This window comes from Hordeum vulgare, chromosome 5H (assembly GCF_904849725.1).
Source record: "Hordeum vulgare subsp. vulgare chromosome 5H, MorexV3_pseudomolecules_assembly, whole genome shotgun sequence".
Classification (NCBI taxonomy): domain Eukaryota; kingdom Viridiplantae; phylum Streptophyta; class Magnoliopsida; order Poales; family Poaceae; genus Hordeum; species Hordeum vulgare.
The window spans coordinates 47839727-47861410 of NC_058522.1; the positions used below are offsets into that span (position 1 = coordinate 47839727).

General features: G+C 43.6%; 1 long non-coding RNA gene across 1 annotated transcript; it reads right to left on the bottom strand.

The window, feature by feature from the left end:
- Positions 1-16472: 16472 nt before the first annotated feature.
- Positions 16473-17293, bottom strand: LOC123397669. Its single transcript, XR_006609997.1, has 3 exons — positions 17127-17293; positions 16915-17028; positions 16473-16665 (listed from the first exon to the last, which is right to left on the bottom strand). It is a non-coding gene; the product is annotated as an uncharacterized LOC123397669 (long non-coding RNA).
- Positions 17294-21684: the final 4391 nt, after the last annotated feature.

The window sequence follows — 21684 nt, forward strand, 5'->3', positions numbered from 1 at the left end:
TTCTAGATCCCTTCTGTTATGGAAAAACTCATCCCGAAGGTCTTATTTCGTTTGGACTCCGTTTAATATTCTTATCTGAAAAAAGGTCAACTACACGGAAAAAACAAAAACTGGCACTGGGCACTGAGTTAATAGGTTAGTCCCAAAAATGATATATAATAGCATAGAAATGCATATAAAACATCCCAATTTGATAATATAATAGCATGGAACAATCAAAAATTATAGATACGTTGGAGACGTATGAGCCTCCATTGAGAGGCATGGGGTCTTCATCTTGGGGCATCTGCTCAGCAAAATTCACCCCTAAAATATAGAGTGGCGTAGACCAAGAAACCCTCGCTCCTCCCCAAGCGGCATATTCAAAAAATGTAACACTGTGAGGCACCAGAATATCATTTGGGAAGGAAGCAACGATAATAGATCGCATCAGGTATGGATCATCACTGACCCAATGATGAAACTCGCCAAAGGTGTTGATAGCCGCACGAAGATCCTCCGTATTGCGTAAATCCAGCAGCACACCCAAGAGTATCAGACAACCTTGACGAAAAGCTGTAGCGCCCCGAAAACCCTCACCTTCGTTGTGCTTCATAAATCTAACAAATGAGTCATTCCCCAAGTCTTGGGGAACCATCTGAACAACAGCAAACCTTTCTCCATCGTCTCTGAGTTCAAAAAGGCCTACCCCCGCAATCCAAGGTTGGGCAGAGCGGACATGAAAACCCATGTTGGTTAATAGCTGAACGACTACCTGTCGTACCTGGCCTATTTGATTGGCCGGCAGCACAGGCATAACTTCAGCCACCAGGAACTGCTCATGTCGTCGGGCAAGGGGAGCCTCCGGAGTGACGAAGGACCATGGCAGGCAATGAGGGCCGCCGTCGAGGATGTGGTGGCCTGGAGGAGTGTAATGCTCGGGGTCAAGCTCGAAGTTGGGCTTCACAGGAGAGGAAGCTGGAGGTGGCGGCGTCAATGGAGGCGGCTCTGATGGAGTTCGAGGACACGTTGAATGCGATGGGACGGGAGAGAGCAGCTCTGCAGCTTGCGCGGTATCCCCAAGACAGGTAGAGGTTCCCAAAAAATCTGAAACAGGGTGGGACGCTTCCGTTTCCAAGTAAGACAATTTTCTAACGCAAAAGAAGCACACTTAGATTTGGTATGGCCCACACGGCAGCACGAAGATCAAATCTTTGTAGATGTGCAGTTGGAAGCCAGATGCCCCTTGTTTAAACAAATCGAATAGGAAAAAATCTTAGTAACCATATCATTTACCATGCCCTCAAAAAATTCTTGGGCCTCCTGGGAAGAACGTATTTGAATGTCAGGCCCAATAGTTGTCGATCTGTCCCTAGCGGGCCTGCTAGCCACATTCTCATCAATCCACGGAGAGTCAGGCCATGACGAGGGCACCCTTAAGGCCTTTGACCGTTGCCAAGTTGAAACCTTTGCCGAACTGTCAAACCTAGTGTGTCGGTGAATACTCACAACATATGCCATAGGTAGGCTAAAGTCGGTGAGAACCGAAGTGGCAAACCGAAGTGGCAACAGAGGGCGCTGGGGACGAGGTTGGTACAAGCATGGAACGCACGATGTACCCAGGTTCAGGGCTCTCCGTAGAGATAATACCCCTAGTCCTGCCAGAGTGTATGATGTATATGGATGGATTACAAGGTTTCTCCTGGAGCTGTGTTGAGGAGGAGGAAGAGGGGAGCAGCCGGCTCGTCTCTGCCTCTCTCTATGTGGTTGGTGAGTGTGATCTGTTGTTCGACCGACCCTCTACATGGAGGGTCACCGGGGGGTTTTATAGACGTACCCACCGCCCTAGAATATGGATAAAGGGTACAAGAGTGGGACCCGGCTGGCAGCCTCGCAGGCCGGCCAGGGCCCCCACGAGGGTCTTGTCGCTTGAGGGGCCCGCCAGCTACGAGGTCCCGTCTGGCTGTGGGACCCGCTGGCTAGCCAATGAAGCTCTCGTGTAAGGTTGACGCCGGGCACGCGCGGTACGTCCGGCGTCGTCCAGCGAGATTCATCATGGGCAGGTAGTACGGCCGCCTCCACTGTTCCCACGCCGAGTGCAGTAATGGAGTGGGAGTTCGACGGTCCGACACTATGCTGGGTGATGGATCAGAGCCGGGGTAGGTCAGCGGCGTGGCCGCCGACGCTCATACCTGCCAGGCACTCCGATCCAGTACCTTTGCTGACGCGTAGCCACCTTTAATCACCTGATGTGACTTGAGATCCCCGGCCGGCTAGCCGGCTTGGGCAACGAGGTCATTCCTAGAAGGCTGGCTTGGCCAAGGAGGTCAGGAACAGGTAGTCGTCTCGCCTCTAGCCGGCAGGGGTTGCCTGGCCGGCCAAAGAGTTGGCCGTCTCGTCCTCCAGCCGGTAGGCGCAGCCTAGCCGGCCAGAGGACTTGGCCCTTGGAGAATTATACTTAGTCATTCCTTTTAGGCAGGAGATGAAGGACTAGCCTCGATGAGCCTACCCCGGGGTTATCCCCCCGACTATAGTCCCTGAAGTTGGAGAGGCCCGCCGTCTGCGGACGGGCGGCTGATAACCCACAAGTGTAGGGGATCACAACAGTTTTCGAGGGTAGAGCATTCAACCCAAATTTGTTGATTCGCCACAAGGGGAAGCGAAAGAATATTGTCAAGTATTAGCAGCTGAATTTTTCAGATTCAACCACACCTGAAAGATTAGTGTCTGCAAGCAAAGTATCAGTAGCAAAGTAGTATGATAGCAACGGTGTCAGAAACAGATCTGTTGACGGTAGACTATTCCTAACTATTGTATCAATGGCGCCGGTAAGTTGCACGTGGACGGGGAACTATTCTTCCCCGAAAACGGTGCCGAAAAAGGTCTTGCAACAAGTAACAACAGAGTAGCAAGGAACAACAGTAGCAGCAGAGTAACAATAGTAACAACAGAGTAACAGGAGCAGCAGCAAAGTGGCCCAATCCCTTTTGTAGCAAGGGACAAGCGTGGACAAAGTAACGTAGCAAGGAATGGTAGTAAAAGACTCGTAGGCAGTGGATCGGTGATGGATGAGTATGACAGATGTGATTCATCATGTAACAGCTATAACACGGAGAGATATGTAACTAGCTCCCATTCGTCAATCTAATGTCTGTATGTAGTCATACGTCCTTAGGGAAAAGAACTTGCATGACATCTATTGTCCATCCCTTCCGTGGAAGTGTGGTCCTAATGGAAACTACGGGATATTACGGTTCTCCTTTTAATAAAGAACCGGACCAATGCATTAACACGTGGTGAATACATGAACTCCTCATACTATGGTCATCTCCGGGAGTGGTTCCGGCTATTGTCACTCCGGGGTTGCTGGGTCATAACACATAGTAGGTGACTACAACTTGTAAGATAGGATCTAAAGCACACATATATTGGCGACAACATAATAGGTTCAGATCTGAAATCATGGCACTCGGGCCCTAGTGACAAGCATTAATCATAGCCAAGTAGTAGCAACATCAATCTAGAACATAGTGGATACTAGGGATCAATCCCCGTCAAAACTAACTCGATTACATGATAGATCTCATCCAACTCATCACCATCCTGCAAGCCTACGATGAGATTACTCACGAACGGTGAAGAGCATCATGAAATTCTCGATGGAGGAAGGTTGATGATGACGATGGAGATTATTTCCCCTCTCAGGAGCCTCGAACGGACTCCGGATCAGCCCTCCAGATGAAGAACAGGAGGCGGCGGCGCCTCCGTATCGTTAAACGTGATGAATCCTTCTCTACGATTTTTTTTTCCGGGCAAGATGGAATTAATAGAGCTGATTTTGGAGGCGGTGGTGCCACGTGGGCCCCACAAGCCCTCACGACACGGCCTGGGGGGTGGCCGCGGCCCAGGGGCTTGTGGCCCACTGTCACACCTCCTCCGGTGGATCTTTGCGCGGGTATTTTTCATTAATTCTAGAAAAATTCTCCGTAAATTTTCAGGTCATTCCGAGAACTTTTAGTTCTGCACAAAAACAACACCATGGCAATTCTGCTGAAAACAGCGTTAGTCCGGGTTAGTTCCATTCAAATCATGCAAATTAGAGTCCAAAACATGGGCAAGAGGAGTTCGAAAAAGTAGATACGACGGAGACGTATCAACTCCCCCAAGCTTAAAGCCTTGCTTGTCCTCAAGCAATTCAGTTGACAAACTAAAAGAGGCAAAAGAAAAACTTTGACGAACTCTGCTTAATCTTGTGGTTGCAACTATGTCTAACTCATAATCAGAATTTCAGCAAGATCACAAGCAAACCACATAAGCAAATGACATCTAGGTCTCACGGTAAATTCATATCAATGGCATAATCAACTAGCGAGAAAATAATAATAAGTCTCAAATGTCAACACTTCAATCAAAACAACATGAAGCAGTACGGAGAGATGGTATCTCGCTAGCTCTTTCTGAGACCGCAAAACATAAATGCAGAGCACCTTCAAAGACCAAGGGCTGACTAAACATTGTAATTCATGGCAAAGAATATCCAGTCATACTCAACACAGTTAAAATCAAAGCATAAAAACAACATAGGTGCTCTCTAATTGGTGCTTTTATAAGAGGAGGATGACTCAACAGGAACATAAATAGACAGGCCCTTCGCAGAGGGAAGCATTGATTTGCAGAGGTGCCAGAGCTCAAGCTTTGAAAACAGAGATAATAATTTTGGGTGGCATGCTTTCATTGTCAACGCAATGACTAAGAGTTCTCAACATCTTCCACGCTACACATGCTATAGGCGGTTCCCAAACAGAAAAGTAAAGTTTTGACTCCCCCACCACCAATCAATCACACTCCACGGCTAGCCGAATCCTCGGGTACCGTCCATACCAACATCAATCCTGGGGGAGTTTTGTTTGCAATTATCTTTTCGATTTGAGCATGGAACTAGGAATTCCAATTACCGGCCCCTTTCTCGTGAATGATAGTGAATAAACACATATCGAGGATAACACACCTAACATGGAAGATACCAATGGCCCCCTGTCACCACATGAGCGGTTCGGGCATGCAAAACAGATTATTTCTTGAAGGTTTAGAGAGTGGCACATGCAAATTTACTTGAAACGACAGGTAGGTATGGTGGACTCATATGGAACAACTTTGGGTTTATGGAGGTGGATGCACAAGCAGTATTCCTGCTTAGTACAAGTGAAGGCTAGCAAAGGACTGGGAAGCGACCAACTAGAGAGCGACAACAGTCATCAAAATGCATTGAGATTAACTAACATTGAATGCAAGTATGAGTAGGACATAAATCACCATGAACATGAATATCATAGATGCTATGTTGATTTTTTTTCAACTACATGCGTGAACATGCGCCAAGTCAAGCCACTTGAATCATTCAAAGGAGGATACCATCCTATCGTACTACATCATAGTCATCTCAACATTCATGTGGGCAACCAAGACAAACCATTATAAGCTCCTAGCTAAGTAAGCATGGCATAAGCAACGATGATCTCTAAGTTGTCATTGCAAACATGTTTCTCTCACAACAAAGCTGAATCAGGCATGATGAGCTAGTCATATTTACAAAAACAAAATAGATCGAGTTCATACCAGCTTTTCCAGGCTGAGTCACTTCATCATATATCGTCATTATTTCCTTTCACTTGCACGACCGAACGATGTGAACAATAATAAGAGTGCTCGTGCATTGGACTACACTGGAATCTACAGGCAAGCACAAAGGAGAAGACAAAGTAATATGGCTCTTTGAAAGCTAAACAGGTATGCATGCAAGAGCCACTAAACATTGTAACCAGTATCTTCTACCTTGACCCAAAGAAAAAGAAAACTATTTACACGGAAAAGCTCCCAACAAGCAAAAAAGAAGAAAAAGAAAATATTTTTGCGTTTTCTCAAACTAGACGGACACACGAAAAGAAAACGAGAAAAAGAAAATAAACTAGCATGGATGATACAGTGGCAAAGTGTGAATACCGGCTAACAAGGGGAAAGCATAAGCAAGAATGTAAAGTCGGTGAGAACACGTACTCCCCCAAGCTTAGGCTTTTGGCCTAAGTTGGTCTACTCCCAAGGATGGTCCTGGCGAAACCCAAAATCATAATGGGGGTTATGCGGGAGCGCTGCAGCCACTGCCTGAATAGCTGCCTCACGGAGACGAGCAGCCTTTGACTCCATCTCATACTCCTCTGCCTCTCCTTTGGTTATGTAATATCTCCATTTTACCTGAAAGTCAAAGAAGGCAGGAGCAGGAAGGGTAATATGGAAAACACGCTGCCGGTTAAATATCAAACAGTATAGGAGGGATTCATCATCCCTCTCAAGGAACTGCTAGCGTGTCAAGGAGACGCGGTCAAGGAAAGCTGTATGGAGAGGGGGATCTCCTTCGCGGATGGGTAATCCCAGAAAATTTGCTATGCGATTGGCATAGATCCCACCAAAGAAATCCCCTTCATTAGCATTCTTATTCAGCCTCCTTGCTATAATAGCTCCCATGTTGAAACTTTTATCACCCGTTACTGTGCTCCTAAGGATACTAAGGTCGGGTGCGCAGAGGTGACAATGCTCAATCTTGCCATTAATGCATCTGCCTATGAAGAGGGCAAAATATTGCAAGGAAGGAAAATGAATGCTCCCTATGGTAGCTTGCGTAATATCTCTAGTTTCTCCAACGAATATACAAGAGAAATAAAATCTCTAACCAAAGATTTAGGAGGATCATTGAGACTACCCCAAATAGGTATCCTGCAAATTCTATTAAAATCCTCTAAATCCATGGTATACGATTTGTCATAGATATCAAATAGTACCGATGTCTCACGGCCAACTGAAAATTTGAATCTATGAACAAAAGAGGCGGTTAGAGAAACATACTATTCACATTTATCGGATATGGATTCTTCGAGTCCGACGTTGCGAACAAGTGCATCAAACTCATCTTTAAAGCCTGCCTCAATCATAAATTCATCTGAAGGCCATTCACATGGTTGTACCTGCGCGTCCCTTGGTTGGTAAGGATCGGGCTCCCGAATCGCAAGATGGGGGCCTCTCTTGCTTGAGGAACCACGATGATAATTTCTCCTGAACATCTTCCTTTTCTGAAATTTTCAGTGATTCAAAGGAAAAATGAACAAGGCTCAACTAAATTCTTAGCAACTACTCCTGCAAGTGCCTAGAGGACATATTATGCATTAAAACCACTTGGGACCAGCTATAATCAGCATGCAAAGCTCAAGAACATGGTCACCAAGGCAGAAAAAATACGCGAAGTATAAGGCACTAGAGCAAAAACTAATTGGACCAATGGAGGAGTTACTTACCAAGGAGCAATTTCCCCAAAACTGTTCGGAGAATGGTGGCAAAGAGATCGAAAATTCTAGCAAGAGGAGCAAGAACACGGGTTTGCTCTGCAAAACGATTTTTTATGGAGGTAGGAGAACCAAATGAGAGCAAGAGTGAGTGGAGGGGGTGCCTGTGGGCCCCACAAGCCTGGGTGGCATGGCTAGGGGGGTGCCCGCGCCTCTAGGGCTTGTGGCCCACTGGTGTGTCCCCCAGACAAGCTCTTTGTCTCAGAATTTTTCAAAAATTCCAGAAAAAATCATACTTGATTTTCACGGCGTTCGTAGAACTTTTATTTTCGGGGTACTTTTCTACCGGACGCTAAAACAGAAAACAGGGAAAACTAAACTAAACCTATCATTTTTCTTCTAAGAAACGGAAGGTGAAAGCTTGGAATAGAGGTTTGTGACTCCTCAGTTCATCCATCTCATGGTCATCGAAAGAAATCCGTCAGTGAGGTTGATCAAGCCTCTTTGACAAACCTTTTCGAATCGCAAAAGAGAACGGAGAACTCTCGAATAGTCACTAGGGCACCTCAATGGGGATGTGTATTTCCCCAACAAGCAAATCATACTTCATCTTGACACGAGGAATAGGGCATTCAAAGGTCCCAATAAGTATCGATGAAGTTTTTTCGATAGCATTTATGAAATGTACTCGATATTGTTTCTTCGGAAAGTGCACCGTATGCTCATTACCGTTGACATGGAAAGTGACATTGCCTTTGTTGCAATCTATAACAGCCCCTACAGTTTTTAAAAAGGTTCTTCCGAGGATGACCGCCATGGCACCATCCTCAGGAATATCCAACATAACAAAGTCTGTTAAGATAGTGACATTAGCAACCACAACAGGCACATCCTCACAAATGTCGATAGGGAAAGAAGTTGATTTGTCGGCCATTTGCAGAGAGATTTCAGTGGGTGTCAACTTATGCAGTTCAAGTCTATGATAAGGAGAGAGAGGCATAACACTAACACCGGCTCCAAGGTCGCATAAAGCAGTTCTAACGTAGTTACCTTTAATGGAGCAAGATATAGTTGGCACACCGGGATCACCTAGTTTCTTAGGAGTTCTACCCTTGAAAGTATAATTAGCAAGCATGGTGGAAATCTCAACCTCAGGTATCCCCCTCTTATTAGTCGCAATATCTTTCATGTACTTAGCATACGGAGACATTTTGAGCATATCTGTCAAACGCATGTGCAGAAAGACAAGTCTTATCATTTCAACGAATCGCTCAAAATCCTCATTATCCTTTTTCTTGGATGGTTTGGGAGGAAAGGGCATAGGTTTCTGAACCCATGGTTCCCTTTCTTTACAGTGCTTCCTAGCAGTGAAGTCATTCTTATCATGTCTTCTATTCTTAGGCTGTGGGTTATCAAGATCAATAGGTTCAATCTCCACTTCCTTTTCATTGCTAGGTTGAGCATCTTCATGAACATCACTATTGATATTATCATTAGGCTCATGTTCATCTCCAGACTGTGTTTCAGCATCAGAGACAGAGATATCGTTTGGACTCTCAGGTGTAGCAGCAACAGGGTTGCTAGCGTGCAAGTTCCTATCATCTTTCTTCTTCTTTCTAGGATGACTAGGTGCATCAGTGCTAACTCCTTGAGAATCTTGTTCAATTCTCTTTGGATGATCCTCGGGATACAAAGGTTCCTTGGTCATTCTACCGCCTCTAGTAACGACTCTAACGGAATTATCATTCAACTCATTGAGCAAGTCATTCTGAGCTTTAAGTACTTGTTCTACTTGAGTAGTAACCATAGAGGCATGTTTACTCAGGAGCTTAAGATCATTGACATTTCTGTCCACACAAGCACTTAAATGACTAAGCATACGAGACTCCCCCAAGCTTGTGCGAGACTCTCTTCTTCAGCTTGAGCAAAGTTGTATATTTCCTGCAAGGCAGCTTGCTTCTTATGGGCAGGGAAATATTTTTCAGAGAAGTAGTAGACCATATCCTGGGGGCTACGCACACAACTAGGAGCAAGAGAAGTGAACCAGGTCTTAGCATCATCCTTTAGCGAGAAAGGAAACAACTTGAGGATATAGTAGTGGCGGATCTTTTCCTCACTAGTGAATAGGGTGGCTATATCGTGCAGTTTGGTAAGATGGGCTTGATACGTCCATTTTGCATCATGCTTTCATGTTGATATTTATTGCTTTATGGGCTGTTATTTTACTTTGTGGTACCATATTTATGCCTTTTCTCTCTTATTTTGCAAGGTTTATTTGAAGAGGGAGAATTCAGGCAGCTAGAATTATGGACTGGAAAAGGAGCAAACCTTAGTCCACTATTCTGCACATCTCCAAATGCCCTGAAAAGTTACGTGGAATTTTTTGGGATTATATAAAAAATACTGGGCAAAAGAAGTACTAGAGGGGAGCTACCAGGGCGCCACAAGCCTGGTAGCCGCCACCCCCTGGTGGCGGCTAGCAAGCTTGTGGGCTCCCTGACGGCCCACTGGCCCCCCTCTTTTTCTATATGAAGGGTTTCGTTCCAGAAAAAATCAATCGGGAGCTTTTTCGTGGTTTCGCCGCCGCCACGAGGCGGAACTTGAGCATATCCAATCTAGAGCTCCTGGAGGACGATCCTGCCGGGGAAACTTCCCTCCCGGAGGGGGAAATCGTCGCCATCGTCATCACCAACACTCCTCTCGTCGGAGGGGAGGCATCTTCATCAACATCTTCATCAGCACCATCTCCTCTCCAATCCCTAGTTCATCTCTTGTAACCAATCTCCATCTCACGACTCCGACTGGTACTTGTAAGGTTACTAGTAGTGTTGATTACTCTTTGTAGTTGATGCTAGTTGGATTACTTGGTGGAAGAGTTATGTTCAGATCCTTGATGCTATTCATTACACCTCTGATCATGATTATTATTATGCTTTGTTTGTAGCTACTTTTGTTCCTGAGGACATGGGATAAGTCATGCTGATAATAGTCATGTGAATTTGATATTCGTTCGGTATTTTGATATGCTGTATGTCGCCTTTTCCTCTAGTGGTGTTATGTGAACGTCGACTACATAACACTTCACCATGTTTGTGCCTAGAGGAAAGCATTGGGGAGTAGTAAGTAGATGATGGGTTGCTGGAGTGACAGAAGCTTAAACCCCAGTCTATGTGTTGCTTCGTAAGGGGCTGATTTGGATCCACTAGTTTAATGCTATGGTTAGACATTGTCTTAATTCTTCTTTCGTAGTTGCAGATGCTTGCGAGAGGGGTTAATCATAAGTGGGATGCTTGTCCAAGTAAGGGCAGTACCCAAGCGCCGGTCCACCCACATATCAAACTATCAAAGTAACGAATGCGAATCATATGAACATGATGAAACTAGCATGATAGAGATTCCCGTGTGTCCTCGGGAGCGTTTTTACTCCTATAAGACTTTGTTCAGGCTTGTGCCTTGCTGCAAAAGGGATTGGGCCACTTGCTGCACCATTGCTACTACTTATTCCTTGTTACTTTTCGCTTGCTACGTTTCACCTCACTACACCATCAGTTATTACCGCTAGTTTCAGTGCTTGCAGTTATTACCTTGCTGAAAACCATTTATCAGAGCCTTCTCCTCCTCGTTGGATTCGACATTCTTACTTATCAAAAGGACTACGATTGATCCCCTATACTTGTGGGTCATCAGGGCTACAACCGTTTCAGACTCATAACCGTGAAAAGGATCAAATTCGACCAGATTGATTAACTCAGGTTTGAGAGAGAATTCATAATCCTTATCGGTCACAAAGATAGGCGAAGTAGCAAACTTCGGGTCGTATTTCATCCTAGCGTTCAGAGATTTTTCTTTCCACTTGCGCAGTAGTTTCTCAACATCATAGCTATCCTTACACGCAAGAAAGTCCTCAGCTATCTCTCCTTCCATAACATAGAGCTCTGGCATAACAGGCAATTCAGGCATAGTAGCAGGTTCTACTTCAATAGTATGAGTAGTTTCAGAAGTATCATCACGTCTAGCAGCAACTCTAGCAATGTGTGCATCAAGGAATGCACCTAGTGGCAAAGAATCATCAGGCATAGTATCAACCATAGCATCATCAGGCATAGTATCAAGCATAGCATCATCATGCATAGTATCATCATCAGGCATAGTATCAAGGATAGCATCATGGGCAGCAGAAGTAGCATCATCAAGCACAGGCGACATATCAAGATTACTAGCAGGAGGCGAAGTCGCAAACTTACTCAAAACTGAAGGTGAATCAAGTGCAGAGCTAGATGGCAGTTCCTTACCTCTCCTCGTAGTGGAAGGCCAGATTTTAGTTCTTGGATCTTTCGGATTCCTCATAGTGATCAGCAGACGTCAATCCCAAGTCACTCAGAGAATATAGTTGTGCTTCCCCGGCAAGGGCGCCAGAAAAAAGTCTTGATAACCCACAAGTGTAGGGGATCGCAACAGTTTTCGAGGGTAGAGTATTCAACGCAAATTTGTTGATTCGCCACAAGGGGAAGCGAAAGAATATTCTAAAGTATTAGCATCTGAGTTTGTCAGATTCAACCACACCTGAAAGATTAGTGTGTGCAAGCAAAGTATCAGTAGCAAAGTAGTATGATAGCAACGGTGTCAGAAACAGATCTGTTGACGGCAGACTATTCCTAACTGTTGTATCAATGGCGCTGGTAAGTTGCACGTGGACGGGGAACTATTCTTCCCCGGCAACGGTGTAGAAAAAGGTCTTGCAACAAGTAACAACAGAGTAACAAGGAACAACAGTAGCAGCAGAGTAACAACAGTAGCAACGGAGTAACAACAGCAACAACAAAGTGGCCCAATCCCTTTTGTAGCAAGGGACAAGCCTGGACAAAGTAACGTAGCAAGGACCAGTAGTAAAAGACTCGTAGGTAGTGGATCGGTGATGGATGATTATGACGGATGTGATTCATCATGTAACAGCTATAACACGAAGAGATATGTAACTAGCTCCCGTTTGTCAATGTAATGTAGGCATGTATTCCGTATGTAGTCATACGTGCTTAGGGAAAAGAACTTCCATGACATCTATTGTCCATCCCTCCCGTGGCAGCGGGGTCTTAATGGGAACTACGGGATATTAAGGTTTTCCTTTTAATAAAGAACCAGACCAACGCATTAACACGTGGTGAATACATGAACTCCTCATACTATGGTCATCTCCGGGAGTGGTTCCGGCTATTGTCACTCCGGGGTTGCCGGGTCATAACACATAGTAGGTGACTACAACTTGCAAGATAGGATCTAAAACACACATATATTGGCGAGAACATAATAGGTTCAGATATGAAATCATGGCACTCGGGCCCTAGTGACAAGCATTAAGCATAGCCAAGTAGTAGCAACATCAATCTAGAACATAGTGGATACTAGGGATCAATCCCCATCAAAACTAACTCGATTACATGATAGATCTCATCCAACTCATCACCGTCCAGCAAGCCTATGATGAGATTACTCACGAATGGTGAAGAGCATCATGGAATTGTCGATGGAGGAAGGTTGATGATGACGATGGCGATGATTTCCCCTCTCCGGAGCCCCGAACGGACTCTAGATCCGCCCTCCAGATGAAGAACAGGAGGTGGTGGCTCCTCCGTATCGTAAAACGCGATGAATCCTTCTCTCCGATTTTTTTCCGGGCGAGACAGAATAAATAGAGCTGAGTATGGAGGTGGTGGTGCCACGTGGGCCCCACAAGCCCTCACGGCGTGGCCTGGGGGGTGGCCGCGGCCCAGGGACTTGTGGCCCACTGGCACACCTCCTCATGTGGATCTTTGCGCAGGTATTTTTCATTAATTCCAGAAAAATTCTACGTAAATTTTCAGGTCATTCCAAGAGATTTTATTTCTGCACAAAAACAACACCATGGCAATTCTACTGAAAACAGCGTTAGTCCGGGTTAGTTCCATTCAAATCATGCTAATTAGAGTCCGAAACAAGGGCAAAAGAGTTCGGAAATGTAGATAGGACGGAGATGTATCAGCGGCCTCACCGACTTGATTTTTTGTCTTGGTATTCCTGCCGCCATCCGCGGCAGGGGACGCCGGCTCCGAAGCCGGTTGGCTTCGAAGCGACGCCTCGGCTTCGTCGTAGGCCGCGCAGATCGCGCCACGTGCCAGGCCCAGCCTGACGTAATGATGGTTATTATTGGTGACGGGACCGGGCCTGGGCCCTGGGTCCCGCCATGACGCCCCTTCAGCCCCCGCGCGGAAGATCCTCTGCGGATTTACTCCACGACGGTTGGGCTTCGGGAAGCGTTACCGCCCGTAATACACGGGGTTAGTGGGGTTCCGCGCGTTCTACTGCGACAACAGACCTTCCCTGGTACGGCGCCAGGAATCCTTCTACTACAGCTACGCCTTTAGGGACTTCCTTGGTAAATATGCAAAGGATTTCCCTACGGCCTTGGAGCCTTGCGTTGGTGTTCCCTTGAATACGAAAGGGTTATGTAGCACTAGTCGCCAACCCGTGCATTCGCGCGGGCTAGCATGCTATACAACTTTACACGGTATGAGATTCTATTAAAAATCTGTGTTATGGCTTGCCTCCTATAAATCTCCTATAAAAGTACTAAAAACATATGGAAAAACTAAAATTATAACTATACCTGTTTAGTAATGATAAACATTAACAATATTATATATTCGTTTGCATCAAAAGTATAGTCATTACATAACTTTTGAAATAATTGTTATTAATACAATATTTGCTCTAAACAACTTTTTTTCTTAATCTATGAAATTTCGATAATTTTATCAATGGTTTATTTCCATAATGCAAACAGTAAATTGCAATTATGTATTTAAATTTCATATATTGAAATATTACATGCTTGAATTTCTAAATTGTGAAAATTAACATTTTGTAGGTTGCAGTTATGTGTGGTTACATATATCTTATGTCTTGTTTGTTAACTCTTGCGACAATCTAGATATATTTTTTCGTACAATTTTTTTCTTATATTTATTGTAAGTAGTACACAATAATTATTCCAAACTGTAGCTGGTGACATTTTATATTTTCATAATCTAAAAAGAGCATGGTTAACCATAAATGGAACATAAGTAGCAAGGACATAGTTTTCAGTCTTACATGGTGGGAAAAAGTGGATGGGAGATGGTACCAGATATTTATTGAGGGTACCACTCGAAATGTATAGAGACATAAGGGCCATCGGATACTCCCATGTATTATCCTACAAACCACAAAACATTTATGGAAACATAAGACGACCGATTTAAGAATTGAAATGGTAAACAATTCAGGGAATTGAAGTGGCTTTTCTTTCAAGAACTTTTAGAAAGGTGAACCTATACATAATTGAGTACATGCTCTAAAAAGGAATTCCAAGTTATGGCATTCTCCAAATAAGGGTTAAACAACATATTTAAATCATCTCTACAATATCTTAAATAAAATCATCTCTAGAAAAACATTTTCTTGTATATAATGTCTCATCAATATTCAAGAATGGGTATTTGAAAGATACTATTAAGGGTCTTGGAAACAGTGCCTATATTTGTTAAAAACAGAATATATTAAGATGACTCACCTTATGAACCTTGAGGCTTGCCGAGAATTAAGGCCATAATTTTTAATTTGGCTCATCTTGCATACCATGATGTTAATGCGGAATTAAGGCCATAAGTTTTAATTTGGCTCATCTTGCATACGACGATGGTAATGCTTAATGATCGGAAAAATCAAAACACGTTTTAAAGACCGTAAAACTTATTTGTACAATTCATTGGGCTGCTACCTTACGTAATTTGGTCGACATTGTACAAATATATCTTCGAGCAACCATGTTACGCCTTATCCTAGTTCTTGCATCATTGACCTCTTGTTATACTCAGAATCCACTTCTTCCTGAAACTAAATCTGCATTCATATTGACCACTCTAAACTACTCATGCTTTATTTCCCTGCATTTTCCTTCACTGGACATCATCTTCTCCATGTCTTTCATCGAAATGCCTATTCCTATGGTTCCTTCAGCACCATATACATCATGTTCTCATCCTCGAACGCTACAGAAACATCTGATGCAGGTAATGTTAATACGTCAAATATTAGCATCAAGCTAGCAATCAACCAACATGGAGAATCAAAGTTACCTTCTTTAGCCTAGCTGTGTCGTGTCTAAGACCCGTTTTCCTTATATTGTTCTCGGCAAACATGACACATGGTGCCATCTGGGTAGCCCTACCGGAGCATACTTTTGCCCAATCGGGTAAACGGTAAAACGGTCGTAACTTGTCCTTCCATCTATGTCATTTGTTTGCCGTGTCCCTATGTTCTGCACTCGGCGAAAATTTTATTAGGTGCCGATTGGTGTCCGTACAAAAGAAAAAACGACGATATAAATTAGCCGACATGCGCCGAACATAGTTGTGTTTTCGAGTGTAGCACTCGGCATATATTATGCCGAGTTTTTTTCAGCATTTTCCGATTGTGTTTGGCACTCCACAAAATAGGGAATTCCAGTAGTGAACATGTCATGTGTACTGATATATATTGTGCATGCACAGAGATAAAAAAGAATATGTAAATATACTTTGAAATTACTTTTGGAAACATATATTGTCAAAGATGTATATATTATATTGACCGGATTTTCTTCAAATGTGTATAGATTGATAGAATTCTGAAGACATTTAAAGGTTCATATCTATACATGAGAAGCAAAAAAAATCTTCACTATGTCGAGAAAATGAGCACAAAAGAGGTGTGATTATCCAACATAAAAAGACAATATGTATTAGAGGAGCAAACTATGGAACAAATAGTCTTGAAAAGCTATGGTTGTAGCATCAAACAATAAGTTTTGACGTACATGCATGTAACAGACTTACCAAATATAGCAACTCAGGAGCCTTATTATAATCCTTTCTGGATTTATAAATTTAGAAGAAATAAAATCTATGAGGTAAGCAATTATGCAGTTGGAAATGTATTTATTAAATTCGGAATAATCTGAATAATTTAATGGCCGAAGTAGAGGAGCATATCTCGGTTTTTTTATTACAATCTCAGAGGACAATATGCGTAAAACAACCAGAGATATTTAGTCTCATTCACAAATGGCCAAGACATAAAGAAGAGAAAGTAAACAAACACATGTTTTTCTTGAGAGAAATGTGTGGAAACCATTAACAAATAACTTGTTTAAGTGTACATATCAAAACATCAGATCAAGTGCATAAAAGCAGGTAATAGTGAGTACATGTTATAGGAATTAAATGGCTACATATTGATACTCTTCAGAGCTTCCATGTCAGATTGTCTTCCATTGGTGGATGATAAAATTATGCTGCAGTGCCTGCATGTGCGCATAGCATAAGTAAAATAATTGAAGTGCATCATTCCGTAAGTCAGACTTAGAAATTAGAAGATGCTTTGTGTTGGAGCATCATATGTTTTATGGTGTTTCCAAATCAAGTACGACAACAGTGTGCAGATTACATGACAGTAAGGTAACTAATAAATCATGAGATCTAAACAAAAGAGAAGAGAAAAAAGCGTCATAACAAAGTAGAAATCACATCATCCATGAATTCTCAAGTCTTACCTTTGTTACCACTAACCTTTTTCAATTATTGCTGACCCTAGAAACATGTCATCCTTGAACTTTCAGACTGTAGGTCCATTCGCGATTAATGGCAGCAATTGGATGGAGATTTAGCTAAATGCACACATATGAAAAGGGAAGACCCCATCAGGCCTTAATTCATCTAGTGACTATAAAAATATGAAATCTGGAAGATAGTATTGTTGATTTACCTTAGCCGTAAAACCTTTAGTTTACCTTACCCCATGATGAAAATCATCCTTGTTGAAGTCATCAACCGTGGCGAGGTCTTGGTCAAGTTGGTCGATGTCTAGCAAGATCATTGTTCTTGAAGATTACCTTCCCTCCGGGGCTCAAAATAGCCGTCATCCATCACATGTAACTGACCAATATAGCTTTGTCCTCCATATCCCTCACACCCTGCCTCTATTGGTTGATGGATTGAGAGAACGATGATGGGAAGCTGAATCATAGCAGAGAATAGAGTTCCACCCGTACAGGAACAGGAAATAGAGTTCCACCCGTAGAGGAAGTATTGACATTGGACAATCTCTTTTTCTACATATACGGTACAGGTTTTTGTCCTGTACGCTACATGAAGATCTATATCTTGTTTTTGGAGAGATATAGATTACTGATTTCCTGATTACTGATTTTCTTTTGACATCGAGGTCTGCTTCAAGCAAACGCACAGTAAAAGAAAACTGAATCGCTAATAGCACGACCAAAGGGGGCGATGAAAAAATTTGAATCCAAATTGACAAAATCAAACAAAAAATAAATCAGTGTGAGAAGACAAACCTGATCTGGATGAAAATATATATTTTAATGTGATTAGCTCCGTCAGCGCAGCAGATCCATGCCCCGCTTGATTCTTGCAATTTGGGAGAGGCACGGATCTATTTCCACGTGGAGAAATTGGCAAAAGCAAACTAAAAACAAATCAGTGTGAGAAGTCAAACCTGATCTGGATAAAGAAAAGAGATAAATACACTCGTGGTCACTATATTTGGGACGAAAGCACGATACGGTCACTGACCATTGGAATACGCTCGTTACGGTCACTGTATACGATGGGACGTGATTGTACGGTCACTGTAGCACGTATGCGGTGAGTACAGGCCTAGTTGACCACGTGCTGACCGATCGTTGGGGACAGGTGGCGATCCGCGGCGCGGCGGCAGTGGAAATATGCGAATAGCCCCTCAGGCATCACCTAATCCCCAATCATCCCTCCTCCTCCTCCTCCAGTCACGGCGCCTGTTCGTCTTCGCGCAGAGATAGGGGAGTCGCCGCCCCGGCGATCGTCGGCGGTATAGTCGTCGCGAGGGGCTGAATTCGTGCGTCGTCCATGACGCACCGCCGCAGCACTCCTTCTTCCCGTTGGAACCGACGTCGATGGCCCCTGTTCGTCGTCCAGAAGGGGCACCTCCCCCCGTGTACAGTAAGTCCTATTTCCTCAAGAATCCGAGTGTTTTGATGTTCAAAAACCAACCTTTTAGGGCCGCATTGCCTTTGTGGATGTGTTGTTGTTCTTAGTCAGGACCGATTGTTCTAGGGTTTTAGTATGGGATTTGGGGGTAGGAGAATTGGGGCTTAGGTAGGGTTTTATCTCTTTTAATAAAATGTATATACAGCCGATTCTGATGCTTGCTGTCTATGTGTTGTTGCATCAGGTCGTAGAAGCAGAAATTTCTGTGTTGAAATTAATCATGGTGGATTTTTTGTTGGGCATGAGAGGAACCGTGCTTATGTGAATGGTCGAGCCATCTAGTATGATAATGTGAAGAAGGTAACCTGGTCACTAATTCTCATTGAAAGCCTAGTTGAGGAAATAGGTTATGAGATGGCAGGGAGGCTCAAAGTATTCTACTGTGTGCCCATCCTTACACCTAGTACAAATGGTCTAAGAGAACTTAGTGATGAGGAGCAGACAGATAGAATGATGGTGTTTGTTGATATTGGGCACCATTTCTTCAGTATATATCTGGATCATGATGACAGTTTGCAGGCAAATTCAAATGAAGATGATGTTGTGCACTATCCAAGAGCACATTTGCCTCCAGTTATCAGCCCTGCAAAGAGGATTCCCAGCAGTACTGTTCAGTCTGAAACAGAGGAAGCAGAGGCAGGGGCAGAAACAGATGAAGGAGAGGCATGGGCAGAAACAGAGCAAGAAGAGGCAGGGCCAGAAACAGAGCAAGCAGATGCAAAGCCAGAGATAGGGGCACTAATTCCCCTGCAGGTTATATTCCCTGAGCAAGAAACAGAGGCAAATACTGAAATGCAAGCAGAGGATGTTGGAGGCAGCACATCTATGAGGAGGAGTGCTAGGCAGAGCAAATGCAGTTATGCAATGGAAGAAGAGGATGCAGGTAGTGACACAGATGATGAGGATTATGACCCTGGTCAACTTGTGGACAGTGACAATGAAATAGGCAATGATGATGATGACTTGTATGCAGATAATGTAGACGAGGATGAACCAGAACAGAGGCAGGAAATCAGGGGTTCCATGCTCTCATGTCATAGCCTGCTGCAGGAATGATAGAATTGATCCTCTTATGATGGTTGACCCTTGCTACTCAAAGGAGATGTTCAAGAGAGCATATGGTAATATTATATATCCTTGCAAAGATAGGAGAGAGTGGGAGGATTTACATGGGCCCCCAATTCAGCCACCATTGTACCAAAAGCATGTGGGTAGACCATGTACCAGAAGAAGACAAGCACCTGGAGAGGTTGATCATAGAAGGGGAGGGAAGAAAATAACAAGGCATGGTGTCATCATGCACTGTTCTTACTGTGGTGAGGCAGACCACAACACCAGGGGTTGCAAGCACAAAAAGGCTGGACTGCCACCACCAAGGGCTGGCAGTGTGACAAATCAAGAACAAGGTCCTGGCAGTGTGACAAATCCAGAACAAGGTGCTGGCAGTGTGCCTAATCCAGAACAAGGTGCTGACAGTGTGACAAATCCAGAACAAACAGCTACATCCACTGAAGTTGATCCTGTTTTAACACAGGTAACACTTGTATAATCATGTTTTAACACACTGAAGTTGATCATGTTTGACATTTATCTAACACAAACTTTTGCATTTCAGCAGGACCATCAAGAACCTTCTGCAACATATGAAGATCCGATGGTAGACAAAATGATTGCCCAGGTAACATAACTACTCCATACCCCATAACATAACTAGTACTGCAGTATTGATCTCACAATGGACACTTGTGTATTTTTTAGATGCCAATACCTAGAGTTGTGGAACAAAGGCCACTACCATCTTCTAGTTTCCTGAATGCTGCCCAAGTGGTGCTAAACCAGTCTCTTGATGGCCAAGGCAGCCAAGCAAGTTCAAATACCATCAGGCCTGGTGAGTTGGCACAGAAATTGGAGGCCATGAAGAACCAGAGAGATAGGGAACTAGAGGAGAGGAAGCAGGCCATTCTGGCATCTAGAAGACAAGAGGAATTGAGGAGAGCTGAAGAGGTAGCAAGAAAGAAACATGAGGTTGCACAGAAGAAGGCTGAACTAGCAGAGAGAAGAAGATTGGTTGCTGCACAGACAACTGCCAAAAAGAAAGAAGAAGCAGAAATCAACAAGATAGCTCAAGCTGAGACAAGACAGATTATTCAAGACACAATGAAAACATTAGCTGCTGAGAAGAAGGCAAGGCAAGAAGCAGAGAGGAGAGCTGCTGCTCAAAAAAAAGAGGAAGAAAAGAGAGCACAGAGGGAAGCAGCTGCTGCAAAAAGAGAAGAAGAGAAGATAATTCCTGCTGCAAAAAGAGAAGAAGAGAAGAAGCTTGCTGCTGCCAGAAAACAAGAGGAGAAGATGCTTGCTGCTACCAGAAAAGAAGAGGAGAAGAAGCTTGCTGCTGCCACAAAAGAAGAGGAGAAGAAGCTTGCTGCTTCAAAGAGAGAGGCTGACAAGAGGCTTGCTGCAGCATAGGAGAAGATGAAGGCTGCTACAAAAAAAGCAAGGGAGCAAAGCATGGCTGCTGCAAAAAGAAAACAAAGCTGGGTTGACAATGAAGCTGCCTATCCAAAGAAGGCTCCAAGATCTTCAATGTTTGATGTCTTTAGATAGTATTATTCATAGTGACTGCAATATTGTCCTATAAGAAACATGGCTATTTTGTTTTGTATGTGGATGATGGGCAAGACTTATTTGGTTGTGACAACAAGTTTTCATGCATTATATTTAGTCAGTTTGGCATATTTGTCAAGTTTGGAAAAGACTTCCTTCTTATTTGGTCATTTTGGTCCTATTTGTCAAGTTTGGAAAAGACTTCCTACTTATTTGGTCATTTTGGTCCTATTTGTAGACAATCACATATTAAGAAGGAATGACATAAGAACATCATATTGATCAAATATAACATAGGGTTCAGCATAGCATTGTCACTTCCACCATTACATGAGACCATTACATTAAAACAAACTACGTGACACAAACTAGGACTGCCACCATTACATGAAACAAACTACATGACACAAACTAGGACTGCCACCATTACATGAAACAAACTACATGACACAAAATAGGACTGCCACCACTACTAACATCACCGCAGTGTCCCAAAATGAACCTGGCATCACCAATGCAGCTAGTCTTCAGTTCTTCACCATGTATAGCACCAATGCACCAACACCTAACATCAGCACAACAGCAAGCATGATCTTGATGAGCATCACCAGCTCTCTCCCAAGCTTCATCAGTGCAGCAGCTTGCTGCCTGGTCATCACATTGCCACTCTCTCT